General features: G+C 41.5%; 1 pseudogene; it reads left to right on the top strand.

Moving 5' to 3' along the window:
- LOC113836282 overlaps positions 1-18,620 on the top strand; it is a 55,878-nt pseudogene extending 37,258 nt beyond the window's left edge.
- The last annotated feature ends 3,880 nt before the right edge of the window (positions 18,621-22,500 follow it).

The following is a 22,500-nucleotide window of genomic DNA, read 5'->3' on the forward strand; positions in this document are numbered from 1 at the left end:
TGTGTGTGTGTGTGTGTGTGTGTGTGTGTGTCTGTGGTTGTACTCTCCTGTGTGTATATATGTGGTCCGTGGACTTCTCTATTGCTCTCCATTTTATTTTTTAAGATTGTTTAAATTTCTCAGAACTATTTCATTTTATGAATATGGGTGAGTATCTGCGTGTATGTCTGTGCATCACCTGCATGCAGCCTCAGAGCCCAGAAGAAGGTATTGAATCCTTAGGAACTGGAGTTACAGAGAGTTGTGAGCTGCCATGTGGGTGCTGGGAATCAAACTTTCATCCTCTGAAAGAGCAACCAGTGGTCTTAACTAACAGTCTTCTCTCCAGTCCCTATTTATTTTATGTGTATGAGTGTGTGCTTGCATGGATGTCTGCAGCACATGTATGCTGTGCTGGCAGAGGCCAGAAGAGAGCATTAGACCCCCTGGAAGCAGAGTTACAGATGTTAGTAAACCTCGGTGTGAACACTGAACACTGGGAATTGAACTTGGGTCCTTGGAAGAGCAGCCAGTGCTCTTAACTGCTGATCTTTTTTTTTTTTTTTTTCCACATAGGTCAGGCTAGCCTTAAGATGTGCTTTTCACATATGTAGTTTATTTTTCTTTCATTGCTTATTCTCTCATGGATTGCACCGAGGGTTACATTTCGGACTTTGATCCATTAACAGTGAATTGTTTGTTTGTTTGTTTGTTTGTTTGTTTGTTTGTTTGTTGGGGCAGTCTCTCTTGTAGCTCAGTTTGGATTCAAATTCATGGTAATCTTCCACCTAGAATTAGATGGATGGATGTCTGTGCCTGGCTCATTTTGAGTGAATTTAAAACATTGTTTATTTGTTTGTTTGTTTGTTTGGTTGGTTGGTGCTGTAAGGTACAGGCTGAAGATCCACTCTTTGTTATATGAATATCCAGTTGTTCTAGAATCACTTACTAGACAGGCTATTTTTTTTTCTTTGTTGAATTTTCTAGAAGCATTATTGATAATCATTTGTCTGTAAATGGGAAGATCTGTTTCTGAATTCTCAATTCTGTTCCATCAACCTAAATGTCTACTAGTGAGTCAAACACCATACTCTCTTGATTACCGTAGCTTTGTGGTATATTTTGAAATTGAGAAGTGGAAGTCTTACTCTTGCCACTTTATTTGCTTTGCTCAAGATCACTTTGGTTATTCTGTGTCTCTTGCATTTCCACATACATTTTAGGTTCAGTTTGTCAAATTCTGAAAGAAGAAAAAGAAAAGCTGAAATTTTAATAAGAATCTTATTGTAGCTATACATCAACGTGGGAGAATATTGCCACGTTAACAATGTCAACAGAGCCTCCCCGCCCCCCAAAAAAGAATACAGAGCCAAGAGTATGAAAGAGACTTTTGTTTGTTTAGTAGTTCACTAGTGTCAAAAGTAGGTTTAATGATTACTTAGAAAATTGTGGAGGGACTGGCAATATGGCTAAATGGTTAAGAGCACTTCCCATTCTTGCAGAGACCAGGGTTTGAACTCCAGCACCCACATGGTGACTCACAACCATCCATAACTCCAGTGCCAAGGGATCACTAATGCCCTGCACTTATATACATTCAGGCCAAATACTCACACATATAAAAATAAAATGAATAAATAAGTTATCTTAAGGAAAGAAAATGGTAGATTGTGCTTAATTACCAATTTACTCTGAAGTCTGAAAAGTTTATCTGTGGTGTGTATTCAGTGCGAATGACCCAGGCTGTGTTCCAACATAGCCACTCAAGGGTTCAGGCTAATGGAGGCTAAATCGTCTTACTGCTGAATCATCAACATAGCTTCTAGGTCATGAAGAGAAAGGAAAATAGAACTGAAGTGTCAATCACCAGCTGTTACAGAGTTCATTCCAAAGGGTCATGTGAATCTTTTGCTAACAGCCCAAGTGGTCCAAGATATTCAGAGATATCCTTAGAAACCATAACCCTGATGGGCTCTGGGAAACCTGTAGAGTATCAGATTGAGTACATGGAGATTTGGCAAGAGGCAAATGTCTGCTGGAGACTGAACTGTGTCTATTCAAAACTGTATATTGAAGCCCTAACCCTCACTGCAAAGTTAACCTTTGAAGAGGTTACTAGAGGTGAGTGGTCTGGTAAGCATGGAGCCTGGCAAGACTAGTGTCCTTGGAAGACAAAAAGGGACAGAGATCAATCAGTCTGAATCTCTCTTTCCTTGTGCACCAAGGAAAGGCCACATGAGGACACAAGAGAAGGCAGCTATCTGCAAAGCATGGGGCTCAGTGTTGATGTTGCAATACTAGCCTCTGGAACTGGGAGCCCATACATGTCTGCTATCAGCCTCCCAGTGGTCTGTATCCTGCTTCATAGGCCAAGTCGAGTGATACAATGTCTCAGTCACCATAAAAAAGGGACAAGGGCCTTACAGAGTTAGATTAGATTGGATTATGTGGTACACTAAATTAATGTTTGATTGTCAGGCAATGGAGCACTGGATTTTTTTTTAAATAGTGTGCAATAGATATTGAATCAAGACCTTGTGCATGCTACACAAACACTCTCCCCCTGAGGTACAAGTACTTAAAAAAAGAACTATACAGCAATACAATATCCTCTTTCCTACAAAGTATTCAGGTGAGGAGCCAGGTGTCATCACTGAGATGTTTCAGTCACTTGATTCGTGAAATTGTAAGGGATGGATCCAGGGGTTTCACAATTACTCTACCCCAGTTCTGACCATGTCATCCATTGGCTATGAAGTGACCAACCCCCAAAGGACTCACTTAGTAAAGGCTTGGTCCCCAGATGGTAGATATAACCATTGAGCGGTTATTGGATCATGAGGGTTCTGACCTAGCTTACCTCCTGAGGATAATTTGGTGGCTACCATGAAATGGGCAACTTTACTCTGCTATAAACATCCATCCTGGTGTGCTGTCTCACCACAGTCCAGGGGCCACAGAGCCAGCTAGGCATGGGCCAAAACCTGTGAAACCATGAATAAAATAAACCCTTTCTCTTAAAAAAATAAATTTGTTTCTTCCAGGCAATGTGTCACTGTCATAAATTACCCTTCCAACTTAAGGACTTCAGATGCTAGCAGCCACAATCTTCACTGTTTTGTAGGGGAGGAAGCTTGGATGGCTTATGGATCAGTTCTATGTCTGTGGTCTTGGAGTCCTGAGGTTCCACCTCCAAAGAGCCGTGCTGACATGATTGACAAGTTAGTGCCATGTGGGACTGCTAGAGTAGCTTCCCATGGCTGATTTCCCTCCAAGAAAGGCTAGTCAAAAAGGTGGAAACATACTTCCTCTGCCACTCAGGGAGCTCACACACCATTTCTTCTGCCTTATTGCATTAGTAACATGTAGCCCTCATTGTGAAAAAATGACCACCTGGGGCCCATCTTGCAGGCTAGATATTATACTGCCTTTCTCTATATATTAGTGATGCTCATGTCTAGGCAGGCTAAAGAACACCATCTCTGAGATAGAAGCTATAACATTGTGGGAAAATCATCTCCAGAGGTGTCACTAAATAAAGGATAGTGAAACAGGAACATCATCCTGGATTGTGGATGTGCCCTAACTGCAATCAGACTTCCCATTATGAGATGGCACAAGGTACAGAAAGCATGGCCATGAATGATGGTTGGTTGTCCACCTAGGAGACAGTCATTGAGACATGTGAGAGACTAATCCTGAATGTGAAGGGTACCATTCCAGAAGCTATGATCTTAGACTCAGCACCAGTGTTCATCTCTTTTTGTGTCTTGACTGTGGATGCGATGTGACTAGCTGCCCCATGCTCCTACTCCCAACTTCCCTGCCATAATGGACTGAATCCTCAAACTTTGAGCCAAAAACAAACAAACAAACAAAACCCCACCACTTCCATACTTAAGTTGTTTCTTTGTCAGCTATATTTTGTCATAGTAATGAGATAAGTGACTATAAAATACCATCTTTATTCTTTTTTTTTTTTTTCATTGTGAGATAAGGTCTCACTCTGTAGTCTAGACTAGCCTGAAAAGCTGGCCTTGAACCTCTGGCAATCCAGCTTCAGTCTCCTCAGTGATAAGATTACAGGCATAAAGTACCATGCCAAGCATGCATGGCCATTGTATATGAACACTAGTTGTATCAAATTGGGGGCCTTGGGACCCCAATATGACCTCATACTAGTAATTATATCTCCAGAGGCCTTAGTTTTAAGTAAGATCACATTGTGAGGGGCTGGGGATTATAACTTCAACATAACTTTCCCAGGGGGTTGAAGGGCCCACAATTTGTCCATAATAGTTTCTAATTGGTAAGTGGCTCAATAGCCATTTGAATTCTTTCTCTAATTAATCTAGGGAGCTGCTGGTTGTGCTTGGGGTGGGAGTTGTTTGTTTTGTTGGTGTTGATGTCATGGTTAGCGTACAAATCTGGGATTGGAGTTGGATTAAAATCTCTTTTACCTCTTATTACTAATCAGAATGGCCTTGAGGAAGTTATTCGTTTTTATGTCTCCATTTCTTTGTCTGTGTAATAGGTTAATAACAGAACAGGGCCTTGAATGTGTCAGCTAATTCTACAAAAGGGTGGTTAGCTTCAGACATCATGTTAACTAGATTAGGATCATCTAGAAACCTGAGTAAAGAAACAAGAAGTCTGTGAAAGTGTTTCCACAGAGGACAATTATGTGTATCTGAATGGGGCAGGAAGAGATGACTAGCCCTCAAAGTGGGCAAGTACCATCCCATTCTCCAGCCCAAAAAGAAGTGGAGAATAAATACAGAAGGCAAATTGCCATTCCCTCTCTACAAACGCTCCCCTTGCCCTAAGGCTAGGATAATCTCTTGCTTGTAAATCAGACACTCAGGTTTAATGGTCTTTTGGACTCAGGATTTATGACTATCCTTTTCCCAGGGTTCTCAGGCATTTGGTCTTGAGTTGTAAGTTATCCATTGGCTTCCCTGGTTCTAAGACTTGAGTTGAGCCTGCTACAGACATCCTGGGATCTCCAGTCTATAGATCACCTGCCTTAGGACTTCTCGGCTACTCATATTTTGTCACCTAACTTCTCTAATAAATTCGTTCCTGTGTCTGTATCTAGAGTGCATTGGTTCTGTCTCTGTGGAGCATTATAATCCAATACACATAAAGTGTGTTTTGAGGCAGAGTCTCACTACACATGTAGTATAGGGTAGGTAACCTGGGACTAGGTGTGTGGTGAGCTGAATATTTTTGCAATCAGTTCCCATTTCTTGAAAATGGCTGGAAGAATGCTTGTTCCACTGTGTGCCTACACCTGTAGGTGAGGGGCAGCTGCCTAGGCTCTTCACCAATGTAGACACAGCTGCTGTTTATGCCAGCTGGCTTTCAGATGGACTTCATTGGGTTCACTGGAGGAGAGTGACAGGGCTGTGAAGCTATATACAACCAGAACCCAGAGAACAGAGTGGGGATGCAGGGGACCACTTAAGAGTACATGTCATTCTCAGGTATCCCATTAGGAAGAAAGGTGAATAATTAGTGTACGTATCCAAACGTGTTCTGCAGATAAAAGGGAGCTGAAGTACAGAGGGCTTGGGTGACTAACCTAAAGCATATGGACCCAAAGCAGGCAGGGTAGATGTGTGGTCCTACGTTGTCTAGTAAACCACCAGCTCAGAATTTTCTAAAACTGCTTACTGCAGAGTCACAAAAGGAAGATGGCCTCTAGAAGGGAGATTCGCATGTCTTCTGAAAGAGAGAAATAACCCAGTAATCTTCAAGCTTGGACTTGGGGTTAGCCCATTAGCGAAGCCTTTGTGCCATCACTGTGGGGTGTGTGTGTGTGTGTGTGTGTGTGTGTGTGTGTGTGTGTGTGTGTGTGTGTGTTCACATGCATGTGCGTGTGTGTGTGTCTTAGGACTTCTGTTGCTGGGATAAAGCACCAGGACAAAAAGCAACTTGGGGAATAAAGAGTTCATTTCACTTACACTTTCACATCACAGTTCATCCTTGAAGGAAGTCAGGCTAGGAACTAAAGGCAGGAATATGGATGCAGGAACTGATACAGGATCCATGGAGGAGTACTGCTCACGAGATCAATGTAAATATCTTCCTCAATAGCTCTCCACTTTATTTTTTAAGGCAGGATCTGTCACTGAGCCTGAAGCTCACCGATTCATTAAGACGAGTTGGCCAGAAAATTCCCAGCATTCACCCGTGTCTACATCACCAGGAGTGGCATTTTAAGCGCACACCAACACACCTGGTTCTTTACCTACAATTTGGGAATTGAAACCCATTTTCTTAGGTTAGTGTGGCAAGCATTTTACTGACTGAACCATCTCTCCAGCCCCCAATAGCAAAACCTTTTAGGGGAAAAAAATGTTGTTTTAAAAGAGCAAAATTTTGTTTTGGTAGAAAGGTTAATTTTACAAAATAACATCTGCTGTAGCCATACTTTCATAAAACAAATGACATTTTTACACCAAAAAAGTATATTAGCTGTACCATTAGGATAAAGGTTAGGTTTTAAAATGTATTTAATAAATTTAGCTTTCCCTCATAAAGCTTCCTACTGTGTCTTCCTCTGGCTTTTCCCACAGAGCAGCGATGCTCTGTGAATAATTACATGAGGCTCAGTGTCCTATGTGAGGTCCCTGGTGAACAGGAGCCTCTGCTCTCTACCCTACCCTGCAAGCCGCTGTCACCAGGAAGCCATTTGATAAATGTTCTTTGATGGCAGAAAATGATGAGGACAGAATGGATTTATGATATTTCTTACACTTAGGAAACTACAGGGTGAGGTAGAAAGGACTTAAATTGCTTTTCCAAGGACACAACAGCCAGTCATACAGGAAGCTGGTGCTGGAACTGAAATCTCTGGCTTTTCAATCCCTTACACTACCCTCACAATGATACAGAAAGGATAGTAGGCTAGCTCTTCCTGGCTTTAGGGAGAAAATTCGTATTTACCCAGACAAGATAGATACAGTGAAATCAAACACAAAGAACTTATTTCCAGGTAGGAAGACAACAACAACAGAAGAGAAGCTGGGAATTTTGGGGGTGTTAAGTTCAGATGTCACAAAGGCAGTGTAAGCCAGAGTAGAGACTGGAGGCAGAGAGATAGGGATACTTCTTCCCAGTGCATCCATGCACACACACACACACACACACACACACACACACACACACACACACACACTCATATGCACACTCACACATGCCCCCATGCATACATGTACACTCACACATATATGCATGTACACTCACACATGCACACGTGCACACATGTACACATTGTACACATGGCTCTCTCTTCAACTGATTGTTTCTACTGGAGCTAAATATGGGCATCCATAGTCAGGAACACAAATTTAGGTCATCCCCAGAACCATGCTCTAAACTGATAATGGTTATAGTAACAGAACAAAGAACGATATAAATCAAGGCACTTTTTAAGTTCAGCTGTAGAAACAGGCAGAGGGGTTAGCCCAAAGCAAAGACATCTGATATAGGCTTCAGGGGCCATCTGAGGACATGCTTGGGCTCTGAGCTGGTAGAAGCTAGGTTCCATTTCTACATTCCTGAAGTATTTACTTAGTAGTCACAAACACACTAGGTCAAACCCAAAAGTAGACAACAAATGGCTATTTTAGAGGCCTGAAAATAGCCCAAGATAAATGTGCTGTGATCCTATCTGCCCACAGCTATTTAATTCTTTTAATCACTCAGTCAGTCATGAAGAATTTTTACTGTAGGTACGGCCTGGCAAGGCTTGTCGAGCTTTCAATCAGGGAGGAAAGGAAGACAGAACTCTGTATAACTTGGTATGGTTGGATGGATTAATGATGTAGACAATTGAGCTGAGGGTGGTCCACAGAAATTCAGCATTGAAAAAATCCATGGGGTACACACCTCAGAACCCTTTATTTATTATATTTTTGGTGCATGGAAATATAGGGACCTCACACTGCTGCGTCTAGATAGTCTTACTTACACAAGAAAAAGAAGAGCCAGTAGATTGGCCCTGACAAAATATTTGAAATAACTCATAGTGGAAACTAAAAGTCATCCTACAGCTAAAACCTGTTCTGAAAAGCCAGCCAGTGAAACCAAGTAATGATATGACACTTGTGTTAAAGCAACAGGACAACTTTCGCCCATGAAAGGCTCCGGCTATGTAAACTGACATATAGACATTGACAACCTGGTAGAATTCAAGCTATAGAGCTGTCTTTCAGGGAACTTTTTAGTGTCCAAGAATGTGACATGGGACAAGAAGTAGAGAAACCAACCAACCTGAAGGGAGGTTTCCATGTGCCAAAAGGATGTCACAGCAAAACTCCTGGGAGTGATGTAGCTCCATGTAAAGACGTGCCTCTGGGCTGGCTGCTGGTGGCCGCTGTCATACCTGCTGGTGCAGTTACTACTCTCCCAGCCTCCTTTCTCTCTGTAGTTCCTTGCTTCCCTCTTGATATTTCAGGCCATTCTTGGTGAACTGATCTAAATAGTCATCAAGCTCTGCCATGTGAAGCATTCCAGTTTCAAGTTTCGAGATGGTACAGATGCAAAAATAAAACACAACTCAGAAAAAACTGCCCAGTGCATATCCTTAAGCTGTTTGTATGGTTTGCCTTTGTTTGTGTGAATAGGGGACTTGTTTTGTTTTGTTTGTTTAAATTTTTTGTTTCTTTTGGATTTTAGAGACAGGATTTCTCTGTGTAACAGCCCTGGCTGTCCTGGAACTCATTCTGTAGACCAGGCTGGCCTCAAACTCACAGAGATCCTCCTGCCTCTGTCTCCCAAGCACTGGAACTAAATGTTTGTGCCCCCCCCCTGCTGAGGGACTTGTTTTGTTAACTATAGTGCTTGGCCTGTTGTTCTTTCTGAAGATGGAGATTGTTTTATCTAAATTTCACCTAGGCATGGTGGCAGGAAGAACAAGCTGGAAGGCCAAAACAGTAAGAGTCGGGCCTGGGGTTTGGGGAGGGATTGGAAGCTTATCCAGCCAGGGCTGACACCCAGAAAGGGAACACAGCACTGGTCATGAAGGTGTAGGTGGCATCAAGACTCTGTGGCTCCTTTGAGGGACACTAGAACACATAACTCATTGGCCACTTTCCAACAAAGCATTATTCAATTCAGAAAAATCGTTTGGTTTCCTGATTAATGGCAGCATAATGACATTCAGATCCAACACAGTAACATAAGCTCTTAACATAAGGAAAATGTAAATAGATGCAAATGAAGACGTGATGCCCTATTTTGACTTGATTAGTTATAATACCTAGCAGAAGGTATGAAGCAAGCTTCCTCATAGATCTCCAATGGGTCCAAACTCCTGGGGATCTTGAGAGTGTATATGAATAGGACAACAGTTCCCTAGGGCACAGATAATGGTCCAGCAGACTGAACAGCTTCAACAACAGAAAATTCCGGAGGCTTCACAGCTAAAATGAAGGCTGTGGCAGGATTGCTGTCTTCAGACACAGTGTTCATCTGCTTGAGTGTGGCCCTCTTTTTCCTATGTCTTCATGTGGCCATCCCTCTGTGTACATGTGTTTAAATGTCCCCTCCTTAAAAGCATTTGTCATAATGGATTGGGGCCCATGCAATGACTGCATTTTATTATAGTTGCATCTTTAAAGTCCTCGTCTCTGATTATGGTCATGAGATCCCAGAAGTTAGGACTTCTGAATAGGAAAAGCATTTGTCAGTTTCAAAATTAAAACAGCATGAAAGGTAAACCTTTCAAAGCCTCGGGCTTCTTCCCTGTCTCCAGAACTAACCTCTTTTATTAGTTTCTTGTGTATCTTTCCATCATTTTCTTATGCAAATAAAAGCAAATGCAAATATACACTTTTATTTCCTCACTTTCTTACACAGAAAGGAAGCTGCCATTTTCCCTGCTCAGCACCTTACATTCTAAAAACCTGAGTGATTTCTGCAGCTTCTGCATTGCCAGTGTTGAGGGAGCTTCCCCATTCTCTCACAGATCCATAAAACATACAGCTGTGGTGCGTCTGGCCCCTAATTTTTAATCCAGTATGTGTCCCCAGCAAGGTTTTTCTAATCTTCTGCTTTTAGAAGCTGAGGGACAAAGAATGAACTTGCATATGTCATTTCCTCCCATGCAGGTGTGTGGCTAAGATAAATTTCAAGAAGGATTGCTGAGTCAAACAGCCTTTGTAGTTTTGATAGGCACTTCCCTGGGGAGGGGTCTGCCATTTTGCAGTCCTGCTGGCAGTAAGGGTTACTAATGCTTCATAGCTTTCTAACAGAGGGAGTTGTCAAGGGCTGGAGAGTTGGCTTGGTTGGTAAAGTGCTTGCTATACAAGCCTGGGTACCTGAGTTTGGATCCCCAGCACCCATGTAAAAGTTGGCATGGTGGCACATGCTTATAAGCCCACTGCCAGGAAGGCAGAGCCCAAAGGATTCTAGGAGCATGCTAGCCAGAAAACCTAGCTGAACTGACAGTCCACACACACACACACACACACACACACACACACACACACACACACACAAACACACGTGTCAATGGTGAGATATTTGTAGGTACTAGATGTCTAGGAGTTTGAACATTTAAGTAGTTTCCACTTTTACTACAGTTAGCAAAATCAAGATAATGCCTTCCTAGCTAAATTTCGCTCATATTCCAATAATCTCCTTTATAAAGTTCTCAGTTGAGTGTGCTGTTCTAGAAATGCATGCCTTTACAAGTGTTCATTTCTACTGGTGGGAATTTTCTTGACATGCTGACCTTTGAGCGTGGAGAGAGGCACTCTGTAATGTAGCTAATACTGCAATTCAGGGGTCTAATAAAACAGAGAGTTTCTCTGATTTTAAACTTAATTAAAATCCCTTCAATGATAGCATTTAATTGTAAATTTAAAGATTTATTTCCATTGTGTTTAATTATGTGTATTTGTGTGTGTGTGTGCACATGAGTGCAGGGGGCTTGCTAAGGCCTGAGACATCATATCACCCTTGGAGCTGGAGTTACAAGTAATTATGAGCTACCCTATGTGGGTGCTGAGGACCAAACTTAGGTCCTTTGCAAGAGCAGCAAGCTCTCTTAACCACTGAGCTGTCTCTCCAGGCCTTGAATTGTGCATTTAAAATGAAGGGCTGTTTATGATATTTCAAATGCCTTAAAATAACTTACTACCTAAAAATAACAGCATGAGTTCAGTTCATGACAAAACATTCTCTCTATACTTATTCTTTATCTCTAAAAGTTCTAATCATACTAATTTCTTTACTTTCCCAGAATTTTAGTGAGTGTACCAGTACCAAAGTAAAAAAAAAAAAAAAAAAAAAAAAAGACAGAGTGAGGTGAGGCTTGGTACAATAGCCCTATAATCTCATCACACCTTCTAGGCGCTGCCTGGGTGACATTGTGAGTTCAGACCCAGACAGGACAACGTCCTGAGGCTCTGTCTCCATAAATAAAATTTGAAAGTATTCAGGTTGAAACTCAGTGTTAGAATACTTACCTAATATTTCCAAGGCCTGGTTCAATTTTCAGTGCCCAGTGCCACAACAAAACCAAACCAGAGCAAAGCCAGGCTCCCCTATTCTCAGCCACTCCAGAAGTGAAGCAGGAGGATCTCTTGGGTCAGGGATTGTCAGCTGAATCTAGTTGTACTTACACCTTTGATGGCAACTCAAGCCTGTGTCTTCTGCCTTAAGACTTGGCTCTTCCCAGCCCCAGCTCCTTTTAAATAACCTTTCTTTGCTAGAATAATTTTGGATTCACAAAGAATGTAGCAGAGGTTACAGCTATACCCACACACACTATAATCACCTGGCAGCTCACCACCAGAGGGGCATGCTTGTTACACTTAATTTTTACCAAGTCATGTTCATCCCATGTCTACAGTCTGCATCAGGGGTGCCTTTTGCTATTGTATCATATTGTATCATCCAGGTTTGTCCACGGTGTCCATTAAGGCAACCGACTATTTTCAGTCACCCACCCCAGCCTTCTGTGTTTAATTGTTTGCTACTTCTTATTTAATGGTCTGGTTTTCTGTTTGTTTGTTTGTTTCCATAGTTTTGCCTTTCCTGGGCTGTCATATAGCTGGAACCATTCAATATAAAGTCTTTTTTCATTGGACTTCATTCATGTCATAATGTGTTTTAGGTTTCCTCCATGTTTTTACATGACTTGACTATTGTGGAGTATTAGTTCAAGATATATTACATTTGTTTATATTGTGGAATATTCAATGTTGCAAAGATGTGTTGCATTCTTTTATGTTGTATTTGTTTAACTCTGTGAAGCTGTATTACTTTGCCTGCCTAAAACATCTGATTGGTCAAATAATAATAAAGAGCTGAACGGCCAGTAGCAAGGTAGGAGAGAGAAATAGGCAGGGCTAGCATGCAGAGAGAATAAATAGGAAGAGAAATCTAGGATTGGAAAGAAGAGTGAGGAGTGAGAAAAAGGGAAGGAAAGGAGGTTGACAGGGGCCAGCCACCCAGCCACCCAGCCAGACACAGAGTAAGAAGGAAAGAAAGGTACACAGAATAAAGAAAGTTAAAAAGCCCAGAGGCAAAATGTAGTTAAAGAGAAATGGGATAATTTAAGTTAGAAAAACTGGCTAGAAACAAGCCAAGCTAACACCAAGCATTCAGAAGTAAGAATAAGTCTCCACGTATTTATTTGGGAGCTGGATGGTGGTCCCCCAAGGAGTCAAAAAAAACCAACTTCACTTGACAGCTTCATTGTTTTTGGCTCTGCATTCGATTCCATTGTCTGGATGTGATAACAGTTTTTGTCTTTAGGGTTTTTTGTTGTCATTTTTTTGTTTTGGTTTTTTTGTTTTTTTTAATTATGTGTATAAGTGATTTTCCTGCATGTACATCTGTGTGCTGTGTACATACAGTGCTGGTGGAGATCAGAATCGGGCATTGGATTCCTGGGACTGGAGTTACAGATCGTTGTGAGCCACCATGTGGGTACTGGAAATTGAAGCCCTATGCCCTAAAGAGTGGCCAGTGCTCTTAAGAGTTTAGCCATCTCTCCAGCCCCTGCTTCCAAGGTTTTTTGTTTGTTTGGTTTGGTTTTGGTTTTTGGTTTTCTGAGACAAGGTTTCTCTTTATAACAGTCCTGGCACTTGCTCTGTAAACCAGGCTGGCCTCAAATTCAGAGAGATCTGCCTGCCTCTGCCTCCCAGTGCTGGAATTAAAGGTGTGTGCCACCACCACCCAAATTTTTATAATCCTGAATAAACTTGTCAAAAATATGTGCAGATTTTTGAACAGAAATTTCAACTCTTTTGGATATATACTAATAAATGTAATTGCTAAATTTTATGGTAAGATTATGTTTAATTTTGCCAGGCATTGGTGGCTCATGCCTCCAGCACTCAGGAGGCAAAGGCAGGCAGATCTCTGTGAGTTCGAGACCAGCCTGGTCTACAGAGCGAGTTCCAGGACAACCTCCAAAGCAATACAGAAAAAACCTGTCTCAAACAAAACAAAACAAAACAAAACAACAAAACAAGATTGTTTGATTTTGTGAGAAACTGCCAAACTATCTTGTGTATGCATGTATCTGTGTTCATTTACACAGGCTTGTGTGTTCATGTGCTTGTGGAGGTCAGAGTTCAACCCCAGGGGATGAACAGACACAATTCATCTTCTTTTTTGATGACCTAGAACTCACCAAGTAGGGCTAGGCTGGCTTGCAAGTAAACTCCAGAGATCCACCTGTTTCTGCCAGTGCTGGGATTACAAGTGTGTGCCACTGTGCCTGGGTTCTGGAGGCACAAACTCAGATCTTCAAACTAAAAGGCAAGCACAAACTCTGCTGTGTGTCAGTGAATGAAGTTCCAGTTGGTCCACACCCTTATCAACACTTGGTGCTGTCAATATTTTGAGCTGTGGCCATCCTACTAAGTGTGTCATGGTGTTTGGTGTTTTATTTTGCAGTTCTATAATGATGTACTGAGTGTCTTTTCATGTTTATTTTCCACCGGTATACCTGTGGTGAGGTCAGGTGGGCTATTCTAACCACACTGTGGAATTTTTAGGGTTTTTTTTTTTAATTTTAATTTTTAGATTTTTTGAGTTTCTTGGGAGCTGATCTCTTTTCCTGAAACAATACGTTCTTTTGTGTTTGTTTGCTTAGCGTTACATAAAGCAGTGTCAAGTTCCTGGTAAATATTGTCTAGTGTTCTAGCGCTTTGGGAATTTATATACGCAGCATGAGGCTCTAGAAGCAACAGGCTGTTAAAAGTTTCATCTCCATAGCAACAAAAGACAGAGATTGTACTGCCAGCTTCCCTCCTTAGAGCATTTGGCCAAGCCGTCATCTTTCCATCATCCCCAGGAGACTTCTTACTTTTTTCATTTCAATGTGAGTATGACTTTCCTTTCTTAATCAAATGCAGGAAATTACATGTCATAGCTCATCCAACATAAGGTCCTGTTGCCTATTATCTGCTTCATTGTTTTGTGTACCTCGAAGAGAAGAAGAAAAGCCCTACTTAAGCTGTGAGAGAACCAGCCACACTAGCCGCTCAGTGTTCTGAGAGGTTTTATCTATTGTGATGGATTTGGTCACTTTCTCTGTCCTTTCATGCATATCAGTAACAAGCCCTAAGGTAGCCCTTAACTACTTCCTCAGATCCCATGAGGCATTTGGTTGCTTCATTGAAAGAAACTATGGAAATTTGTTGACATTCCTCTGAAGATAACGATTTGCTTCATTAATACCATCTACAAATCCACTGTTCTGCTATGTTGCCTGTCTGCATACGCAATACCTCATTTCCCTTAGCATTTCAAATAGTGGTTAAACCCAACTTGGAAAATACCAGCAATGCACATCCTTCAGTTTAAGTGAGAAGATTACCAACAGCAGTTTCCAAGTATGAAAAGTCAACTCTCCATCACCTGCAATGGAAAAGCCCTCAGGCTGGGTGCCGTGGCTCACACACTTGTAGTCTTAGCTCCTTGGGAGGATAAGGAAGAATGTTTGAACCCATGACTGCATGACAAGCCTGGACAACCAAGGCCTCATCTCAAAACAAACCAACAAACTGATTGTCATCACTGTGGAAGCTGTACCTCAGTTTCAGAGATGTTAAAGTATAAAAACAAATGAGCAGACAGATGCCTTGGAATCAATAAATCTGTAACTGTCATATATTGCACACAAGAAACAGACACTGGGAAGACCAATAGTCTCTTATTTATTAAAATATGTTGAAAAGTTATGCATATTCTATTGTACTTGTCTGTATTTAACATCACAATTGCAACAGAATTTTCTCCATGTAGACTTTCATTTTTGGGTGGACCCCTACAGACTCATGGATTGTCATAGGTGTAATGAGTTCCACTATCTAGAATTATACAGAAAGTGAGAGATGAACAGATACAGAAACACAATGTTCAGATGATATAATTTGACCAAGCCTGCCTTTAAATTTGCTTCTTTACCTTGTCACATTACCCTGACATTTAAACAACATCCTTGCTTTCTGAAGACATTAAGATGCTTTTATCCGGGCTGGGCTGTGGCGCATTGCCACATCAACAGTGTTAATACAGAGCTAAAGCCAGGCAGTGCTATCACACGCCTTTGATCCCAACACTTGGAAGGCAGAGGCAGGCAGATCTCTGTGACTTCGAGGCCAGTCTGGTCTACAGAGCAAGTACCAGGATAGGCTCCAAAGCTACACAGAGAAACCCTCTCTAGAAAAACCAAAAATAAATAAATAAATAAATAAATAAAATAAAAATTAAAAAATGATGCTCTTAGTCTTTTTTTTTTCTCTTTCTCTCTTCCACAGGACATGACATTCGGTACTTTTAATGTTTATGAGGAATAAAGACCAAAATCTGGGCACATCCAAAGGTTCTATATTAAAGTACTCCCTTCCAGTTCCTGTGCAATTGGGATGACACCAGTCTGATGGCAAAGTTAGAAAACTGTATCTTGGGCTGGAGAGATGGTTCAGTGGTTAAGAGCACTGACTGCTCTTCAGGAGGACCTGGGTTCAATTCCCAGCACCCACATGGCAACTCATAACTGTCTATAACTCCAGTTCCAGGGGATCTGACACCCATGGCAAAAAAAAAAAAAAAACAATGCACATAAAATTACAAATAAATAGAGAAATTTAAAAAAAAAGAAAACCATCTTTCCTTAAAATCTTGAGTGTTGGCTTTTTCACATGTGACTGATGGTCTAATCTAATTCTAAACCCCTCTGGACCTGATCTAATAGACAAGTTTTATTTTTTTTTTACTTGTGAATACCTACTTAAAGTTATCTTTGCTTTTATGGCCCTTTTTCTCACCAGTCACTAACCTGTAGTAAATTTATCAATGCTGTCAGATTTCCCCCAAGAGATTTAGAATAAGCTCACACTCCTTCTTATGGCAGTATAACTCGCAATACCTAGTAGAAGTAAATTAAGTATCCAGCAGCAGGTGAATAGATAAACAATGGATAGAGCACACATACAATGGGTTATTATTCAACCTTAAAGGAGATTCTGACAAGCGACAACATAGATGAACCTCGAGGAAATAACAGTCATGGAACACTGACACTGTGAGAGTCCACTTACAGGAAGTACCTAGAGGGGTCAAATTCATACAGACAAAAACCAAAGCAGTAGCTGCTAAAAGGAGCTTGTGTCCCCTACAGTGTAGATGGAGAATTATCGCCTAATGGCTATAGAGTTTTACTTTTGCAAGGCAAAAAGGATTCTGAAGACTGGCTACACAAATTGTCGACCTACTTAATACACCATAGGGAAGTATGAGTTCAAGATGATTAGGCTTGCTTGTCAGTCAGCTTTCCATTGCTGTGACGTGCACACCGAGGACAAAGGTTTAAAGGGGAAGCCTTCTTTTTGGTGCATGATTTCAGAGGGTACAGTGCCTGGCAGGCTGGCTCCATGCTCTGCCGTTCCTGACAAGGCTGAGGCATTGTGGAGGAAGAGCTCGGTAGAAGACAGCGGCTCACCTCACTTCCTTCAACCAGGCCCCACCCCCACATAGCCCATTGGGTTGTGGACGCTCCAGCCGGTTAAGCCTTAAGCAGTTGATAAAAGATTATACTCTTTGGCTGTTGGTGGCGTAAGCCTTTAATCCCAGCACTCGGGAGGCAGAGACAGGTGGATCTCTGTGAGTTCGAGGCCAGCCTGGTCTACAAGAGCTAGTTCCAGGACAGCCTCCAAAAGCCACAGAGAAACCCTGTCTCGAAAAAACAAAAACAAACAAACAAAAAAAGATCATTCTCATGACCCAGTCACGTGTCCACACCACCATCATCTTGGGACCTTCAACACAGGGCCTTTGAAGCTGTTTTATACCCAAACCATAACCGATGGCCAATTTTACATTTTACTAGATTAAAATGTCTTTAATATACTTTTGCTACGAAGGGATATAAGACTAGTTATTTCTCCCAAAATTACTTTTATAATGCAAAAGGTGCTTTCACTTTTCCAAAGTTTTGGGGGTTACATGGAAGAGGTAACCGAGCTTGATATCCCCATAGCACCTACAGCAAATTTTGCAATGGAGTGTTACAGATTCTCTAGCAATGGCTTCTTAATCGGGACATCATGGTATTCTAGATATACTGATGCATTGCCGAATGAGACTGTGTGCAAAATTTCATGGATGTTTGCATTATGTCTCCCCCACAGAGAAAGGTCATGGCTTACACAAAACTATTATTATTCTGCAGAAGAAGCAGTCTTCAAAAATGACTTTAGCTATTAAATAAATATTTTTGCCCAATAAAAATGCAAGAACAAAATTTATGATGTGCCAGAACTAAAATTTGAAACACATCAAAAATAAGCCACATTAAAAAATTTATCAGATAAATATGAAATATGGTTTTGTATTTAAGAAGTTAATTCCCTGAATACAACATTGGCTTGACCATGCCTCCTGTGAAGCCATTTGAAGAAATAAGAGGGGTGGCGTGGTGGTGTTGCTCCTACTATCAGCACTCAGGAGGCAGAAGGGGGATAAGTTCAAGGCCAGCCTGATCTACATAAGGGGACCCTGTTTGTCTGATGTCTTAGCGAGGCTGCCATGGTTTGTGGCCACACTGGGAGCTTCACCATGCTGCCCAACAAAATGTGCAGGAGCCCAGCAGTGGTGGCACACCTTTAATCCCAGCACTTGAGAGGCAGAGGCAGTCGGATCTCCAGGATGGAGACCAGCCTGGTCTACAGAGGGAGTTCCTGGAAAGGCTCCAAAGGTACACTTAGAGACCAGGCCTTGAAGGGAAAAAAAAAGAGAAAGAGGTGTAGAAAAGCCAGCCAAGAAACACAAAGAAGTAAACAAGTCTTGGGGCAAAAAGAAAGAAGGGGTCCAAAGGCAAAGTTCAGGACAAGCACAACAATCCAGGCACATCTGACAAAGCTACTTAGAACAAGCTCTTTAGGGAGGTTCCCAACTGTAAGCTTATTATTCCAGCTGTGGGCTCCAAGAGACTGACCATTTGCCATTCCTTGGCCTGGGCAGCCCTCCAAGAGCTGCTTAGTAAAGGACTTACCAAGCTGGCTTCAAAGCACAGGGCCCAAGATACGTACACCAGAAACACAAAGGATGGAGATGCCCTGGCTGCTGTCGAAATATGGGCAAACCGGTTCAATCAGCTGTACTTATGAAAAAGTAAAACTATATTTAGTAAAGGGGGTGTTGGGTTTAATGATAGAGCACTTGCCTAGGGTACAAGATGTCCTGAGTTCAATTCCCAGCACTGTAAATAAATCAACATACACAAGTATTTAAAAAAAAAAAAAGAAAGAAAGAAAGAAAGAAAGAAAGAAAGAAAGAAAGAAAGAAAGAAACTTCAGTAAAAATAGGAGAGAGCACCTTGGCCCAAGCTGCATACCAACAGTTCTTCCCAAATGTAGGTCTGCCTGGGTTCCTTCACTGCAGGTTGGAAATCAGAAGGTGTACAGGGGGCTCGGCATCTACTTTTTTTTTCCCTTTGGTGCAACATTTACTTGTAACACATGGCCTGGGTTCAGTATTTGACTTTGGACAACTTAACTTTGACTCTCTACTCCCATGCTTATGAGTTAAGGAACTTCAGTTGCATCAGATTATCAGCTAGCCAAATAAATGAATAAAGTAAGGTTGTAAGTCTGCCTATTTGTCTGCTGCTATAAAGATACAATAAGGAGTGTTTTAAGAAAATTGTCAGATTTACTTAATAAAAATATAAGGCACACACTTAAATTTAGATAAGCAATAAATGTCATAGTCTAAGTATGTTTATGCAGTATTTGGGAAATTTTCATACTGTAAAATTCCTGTTTATTAATTCGAATTTAACTGGGAAGCCCATATTTTATCATTCTTATTTGTTTGGGGGGGTTGTACTCATGAGCAAATTCCAAAACACACGTGAGGTCAAAGGACAACTTGCAGGAGTTAGTTCTCTCTTTCTACCATGTGGGTTCCAGGAATCAAACGCAGGTCTGCAGGTTTGGTGGTAAACAAACTGAATTGTCTCACTGGCCCCAATATTTTATCTGCCTTTGGTATAGGAGGAACTCAGTGAAGACTAACAAAACCTTGTAAGAATCCCAAACTCCAGTTTCTATGTGAGCCTTGGTGTGAGATAAATTGCTTAGGTAGGTAGTAGGCGAAAGATAGATGATAGATACAGACATAGATAGACAGACAGACAGACAGACAGACAGACAGACAGACATCTTAGCTGTATCTAGACCAAGGGTGCTGAGGGTCTTATTACCCTCTTTTGTAGTCATATACTACGGCATGAGTCAAGCAAGAAAAAAATGAGATTTCGGTATGGTGGAGCAATTCTCCTTCAAGAATGAAAATGAGGTGCAAGCAAGCATTGCTGAGATTTCTTCCGAGCTGATTGCTGAGAAGGAGGTGGGAGGGTGCTTTGGAAACACACTTTGGCACACTACAAAGAGAATTCTTAATTCTTGGCACCTAAGCAGTAGGTAGGACAGTCACCTGTCACATATTTCATGGAAGGCATTTCCTAGTTGAATGGTTCCATGTGACCCAGTTCTTCTCTCAAATGCAGTGGAGTGGCATTAGGTTGAGTCAGTGGCTCTTACTAAAGAGTGGCTCTTCAGCCAATGATTTCAAGGAATGTCTGATAATGATTGATGGACGGTGAATATTAACTGTAAACTGGTTAACAATGAAATCAGATTCAAACAATGATTACTTAAAAGCACTGGTGAAGTGAACTCAGGATGAATCACAGACTTACCTGTAAGTGCACAAGAACTTACTATGATGAACCCAAGAGAGGAAGACGGATAACATGGACTATAAAGTGGGGCTTAAGGGACTGTGATGAGATGGCTCAGTGAGGGCTTGCAGCCGCCAAGCCTGACAAGTTGAGTTCGATTTCCAGAACCCACATGGTAGAAGAGGCGAATCGACTCCTTTAAGTTATCCTCTGATTTCCACATGCATTCTGTGTCACGTATATGTCCACATATATGTCCACACACACAAAGATGGGTGGATGGATGGATGGATGGATGGATGGATGGATGGATGGACGGACAGATGGACAGAGTGAAACTAAAATTGAAATGGGGTTTCAGGCTGGGGCTGGAGGAGAGAGCTTGTCTTACACTCATGAGGTCTTGGGTTTCACCCTTACATCACAAAATAACCAAAGTTTCATTCAAGGACCCAATTTGACTTATTAAAACATTTTAAAAACTATGTAGGTTAAAAATTGTACAAGCTGGGATCTGGAATGATATCACAGTTAAGAGTACTTGCAGCTCTTCCAGAGGACCCAGGTTCAGTTCCCAGCACCCATTTGATGGCTCACAACCATCTGTAACTCCAGTTCTAGGTAATCTGAAACCTTCTTCTGGCCTCAGTGGGCACCAGTCACATGCATGGTGCACAGACATGCACGCAGGCAAGATCCCCATATGCATAAAATAAGTAATATTAATAATTTTAAAGCTTTTAAAAAATACACAGGTTGGGTGTGATGGTGCACAACTTTGATCACAGCACTTGAGAAACAGAGACAGGTTAATCTCTATGAGTTTAGGGCCAGTGAGATCCTGTCTCTAAATAGATTAACAAACGAAAGTTTAAAAGTTAAAAACATACAAAATGAAAAACTGATGGAGTCCCATATATTGGTGATAACTTTAAAAGACCTCGTATAGAGCCGGGTGGTGGTGGTACACACCTTTGATCCCAGCACTTGGGAGGCAGAGGCAGGTGGGAGACCAGCCTGGTCTACAAAGTAAGTTCCAGGACAGGCTCCAAAGCTACACAGAGAAACCCTCTCTCGAAATACAAAACACGATGACAACAACAAAGAAAGATCTCGTATAAACTTCACAAATAATTTTGATTTTTGTCAGTTTCATTAAGCTTGTCTGAATTTAAATTCCTAAGGCCAAGCCTACTTTTTGAACCTCCAGGTCACTGGACCAAGACTGTCAAATGTGGTCCATGAAAGTCATCCAAACCACGCAGAGAATGAAGCATGGTTTTTCCAAATCATGTGATAAAGGCAGTTGCAAAAGACCATCATCACACAGACCAAAACTCAAAACTCCTTTACCCAATGAAATTTTGAAATGTGGGATTGGGGTGCCAAAAACATTAAACTGAACTAAAATACTTTCAGGCTAGAGTGATACATACTTTAAATCAGGCCAAGAAGTATTGGGAATGCATACAACTCAGTGTCTCTGATGGAAAAGAAAAATGAAAATCTCACAATTCCTTTGTGTGTGCCTTCCTGTGGTGTGTGTATTTGTTTGCATGTGTGTACCTGTGTTCATGTAGAGGTTAGAGGTTGACCTCCGGTTTCTTTCTTAGTCACTCTCCACTTTTTGAAACAGTGTGTCTCATTAAGCTTGGTATGGTAGTTTGAATATATTTTCCCCCTATAATCTCATAGGGATTGACACTATTAGGAGATGTGACTCTGTTGGAGTGGGTACCGCCTTGTTGGAGGAAGTGTGTCAGTGGTGGGGTGGGCTTTGAGGTTTCCTATGCTCAGGATACTGCCCAGTGTCTCAGTTGACTTTCTGTTGCCTGCAAGATGTAGGACTCTCAGCTACCTCTCCAGTACCATGTCTGTCTGCACACTGTCATGTTCCCCACCATGATGGACTGAACCTCCAAAACTGTAATTGAGCTACCCCAATTAAATGTTTTCTTTATAAGAGTTGCCATGGTCATGGTGTCTCTTCACACACTACAAACCCTAAGAAACTTCTTTATTCAGCAAAAGGCAAGACCTCTGTGATTCCAAGGCCAGACTGGTCTACAAAGTGAGTTCCAGGCCTGCCAAGCTACACAGTGAGATCTTGTCTCAAATAAAATAAGCTAATAGTAAATAGGTAGGAAAGGTTTAAGTTGTCATTAGTAAAGAACAAAAACAAGAAAACATTTGCTTTCTAGGATGTTTTGTGTTTTATTTCTTGAGATGGAGTTTTGTTGTATAGCCCTTGGCGAGCCTAGAACTTGCTATGTTCTTCAACTGGTCTTGAACTTATGGTAATA

The sequence above is a fragment of the Cricetulus griseus genome, chromosome 6, assembly GCF_003668045.3.
Source record: "Cricetulus griseus strain 17A/GY chromosome 6, alternate assembly CriGri-PICRH-1.0, whole genome shotgun sequence".
Classification (NCBI taxonomy): Eukaryota; Metazoa; Chordata; class Mammalia; order Rodentia; family Cricetidae; genus Cricetulus; species Cricetulus griseus.